We start from the raw sequence: 4,206 nt of genomic DNA, 5'->3' as shown, positions 1-4,206 counted from the left end.
TTCTCCAGATATTTTACGATCAAGGGTTTCGAACCGCGCTCTCGAAGATCGCCTAACTTTAGCACTTGTGACCTCTTGATAATACTGTCTTCAAATTCATTTTGATAACTTCCCAAAAGCGTCGTCTTCGACTGATACTTGGTCATCAGGTACACACAATCTATACGTACGCTTAGTTGACTGTATTTGTGCTCAACGTTTGGGATGCGTAATATCAGGATCGATGTTAGCGTACTTCAATTGCTATGAGATCTTGATTTTCACATGCGATACAAACTCGTTGCTCATTCAGAATGCGAGCGGTACTCCACAACTTTTCTGCGGCTTTCAACGTTATAGGCAATAACTGAGATTTTAATTTTGTCACTTATTGGTTTTCTTTTCTGTCTGACAGATGATAATACACTTTTATAAATTAGTTGTCGGTACTCTGCTGCGACTCGATTAACAACGAAGTCGTTTCGGAAACAGAGGCTGCATCCGTAGCACAAATATCATTCTGTTTACAATTACCTTTGACTGTTTTAGAAAGGAGCCTACTCAGGGTAGTTCTGTTGGTATAAGTCTGGTACCTTAAGCATTGGGCCTTCATGAAATTTCAGAGACAGAAAATCGAAATTGCATTGCGCAGTATGTCTGCAACTGCCCAACTAGCAACTTTGAACAATGAGAGACAACATTTAGCGTCTGGTCGACAGTGACACAAACAGTGTGACAAGTCTACAACAGTGGGGCCTTGCTCTCGAAGGCTCTCGCTACTATGGTAACCATCATGCGTGAGTCGAATCCTTGTCGCACAGTTCCTCCACATCTGATCGAAGGCCAACATACGGCGATGGTGATCTAGAAGTGTATACTAAAATATATCTTAGTCTCAGATTGTTGGAAGAAAGTTACAACACAAATTGCGAATTTCAGATTTGTTTTATAGACTAACTGTATGGTTTGGTCCTTCTATTTTACATTGCATTAATTTCAAATTTAGGCAACTTAGCAAAAGCAGCGTCAACGGCACTGATAGAAACAAGTGCAAGTGTCTACCAAACAACTCGAAGTAACAGTTTTTCGTGTCCAACCTACAGCATCAGCAAGACACATCCAATAGCAGCTAACATTAATGTGAGGACTAGATTATGCAATGCACTTCTATAAATTTTAGCCGCCGCAGAAGCTGTGCTTTCACACACAGAAATCAGTCTTCGTGTTCCCATAATGGCAGAGCACTCTGTAGACGTAGAATTTAGACAATTGCACGTCGTCAGCTCACTTGCATACGGAATGGTAGATATTACAGTTTTCATTTTGTCTGCACATGACGCAGGACACCTAAGACTAAGAAAGTCTGGAAAATATTTACTGCAATAACTCTGTGTAAGAATGACGTAGATTCCACACGAACCAATGTTGTCCACGAAGCAGTTATAGAAAGCTCTCTCACAGGAGCCAACCGGTTTCACTGTTGGTACATCCACTACCGGAGGTGGAACCGGCGAGTTACCACCATAACAGATTCTTATCAAATGGTCTAGTGTAAATTGACACAAAGTGTTGTTGCCACAATCACAGCTTGAGAACTTGTTGCCGATTGGATGCTGAAGTAGACTGTAGAACGAGTCGTTGCACTGTTGTGTACAAGTGAAGTGCGCTAGGGTAGACGAACAGACGTCCAAGTAATCGAAGTATCGAGATGCGCACGTGGACGTAATCCAGCACCACCTCATGAAGTCGAAACAAGTGAACTGAAACAAGTGAACTGTCCAGTGTGATTGAAGCCGGAAGCCGGAGAGGTCGGTCTGACATTTCCAAAGCATTTCGTCATGACGGAGTTCTCAAAAGACGTGCATATGTCTCCCAGAACTCCTGTTCCGCAGTTGCATTCGTGCAAGAGGCTTCCCACCGAGTTGGAAATCAGTCTGATGTAGCTGTCTTTGCATACTTGTGAGCACGTGTTTGCACTCTGCATGACCGTCTCGCACTTGGACACGTAGTCGAAGAGCAAATATCTGCATATCACTTCGCTTTCGCACTGCCTTCTTGCTTCTGTGCACGTGAGGCGCCGAGTGTCACCGTTTGTCTGGCCGACGACAGAAAGCACAAGGAAGACAGTGACAGACAACATCATCCTCGGTCGGACACTCAATGACGGTCACGCGGTCTTGCTCAAAACATATCACTCTGGTTTACAATATCTGTCGGACAGCAATCCGGTCCTTTCCTGTTTGCTCCGGTTCGCCTAGCCACCAAGAAAGCGCCTTACGGCAACCGGATTGCAGCCCGAACGACAACCAGATTGATAGAACTGATTTAATTTTGTCCCGTCCGAGCTGGACTGGAAGTGATACGAACGTGTCATGCTTTGTTGCTCCACAAATCGCCAACGCCGATTCTAGTCACGTGGCGATGATGTATGTCTGCTGCATATAAGCGCGGAGAAAGTGTACTGTGCTATTTGCGCTCAGCAGATTGTAATCGTGCTGAGATTGTTCGCGCTGAGATTGTTCGCGCGTGCTCAAGTTGCGTTCTCAGTATACGTTTGTACGTCGGCTGAGAGGAGGCAGTGCCCGCACGCGAGCAATTGGTTGCAAACGATTCCAAATTTTGTCACATTAATAATAAATATTGTTTGTTAGGCTCCATACGAATGATGTTTATCTGATACAGTAACTTGTTTACCGAGGCTCGTAATTTGGGTCGCACAACAGAACTGGGCGTGGTCATATAAGGGCAATTCCTCGAGGACACGAACCTCAAATTTCTTCTCTCCACGACCACTTTTCATTACAAGACTTACTTCAAAAATCGTTTCAGTGTCCGGCTGCAGATCAGTATAAGCACGATTCATGCAATTGACCAAATGGCGACGAAAAGCCTCGTGAAGTTCCGGCGCCCATCCTTTTGTATTGTTGCTAGGGATTGATTGTGTGTACTTGACAACCAAGAAATACCTTCACAAGCTGAATGAAACCTACTGTCAACTATTCACACGTCCCGTACTTTACTAGAAGTTTTCATGTTTACGTTAATTTCCAAGACAGGGTTTCAACAAATACGTGTAGTGTTTAGCTAGGGCGCGGCGTTTCAGTACTCCGTTTAGAAACTATAGTTTAGAAACTCCGTTGGGACGTCTTATTTTGGAATGGTTTTTTATGGATTTTTTCCGCCCTATTTTGGATTCGCGTATTTTGGATTCGCAAAAATACGGTTTCATGAAATTGCATTTCATGCAATTAATTGAGGTTGTATTTTTAAATGTTAGCTATTCAGGCAGAGAATAGATTTCTACAGAAGTCGTAGACGAACTCATGGACTAAAAGTGAAACGTAAACGCCAATACGGTAATATTTGTCAAAATAAGGGTGCATGCCATTGTTACAATGTGTGTGATGAATATTGTCCAAATCTGCACAGTTAAGCAATAGTGACGCTATATTTAGTAGTAGGAACAATAGTACTTCATCAGTACACATTGCACAACGAAAAAGGCTAGAAATCAGATATACCTTAGACATTATTAAAAAATTTTAATATTTTTAAAAATTAGATATTTATAAAATTTATCAACTTTGCACATTATCTAGTGATAACAATAGAATTCTTTGAGTATTTGTAAGAAAGCGTCTAGCCATTCCATTATTGACAGTGACAAACTGTGGGATTCAGAAATTCATAGGAAATATGTTTTACATGTCCATTCTTGTTCACATACTCGACATGAACATTGGCTTTATTGAATTCGATATTGCCTCGATTGTTGTCTCCATGGTATCATTTAGGGACACAGCACGGACTCAGCTCTTCACAGTTCATGTATTTGTCTTTGCAACTCTTCACCAGATTTTGCATGTGTCACGCATATTCGTCGTTGATCACGTGTCCTGACGTTTGTGTATTGTGCCGAAGACAGCGACCCAGGCAGTAAGAGATGGTGAAGCTTGTATTGTGAATGCTGACGATTTCTTCATCAGGTGCAAGTCTAATCCAGTTGATATCTTTTTGTCCAAACGTTTTATGTCTCAGTCTACATCGTTCAGGAGCTGGTGTGGGATTTTTTATGGTGCACACTATCCTTAGTTCTCTGCAGTGGACGTCCATTCGCGAAAGTGGAGAGTCCAAGAAGAACAATAAAGACACAAATGAGACACTGTGCCGTAGACAAATTTCTTGTTGAGTCAACCTCGTCTCTAGGTAAGACTTTCGCTCTTTAAT

This window comes from Corticium candelabrum, chromosome 11 (genome assembly GCF_963422355.1).
Source record: "Corticium candelabrum chromosome 11, ooCorCand1.1, whole genome shotgun sequence".
NCBI lineage: Eukaryota > Metazoa > Porifera > Homoscleromorpha > Homosclerophorida > Plakinidae > Corticium > Corticium candelabrum.
This window is presented reverse-complemented; position numbering follows the sequence as displayed.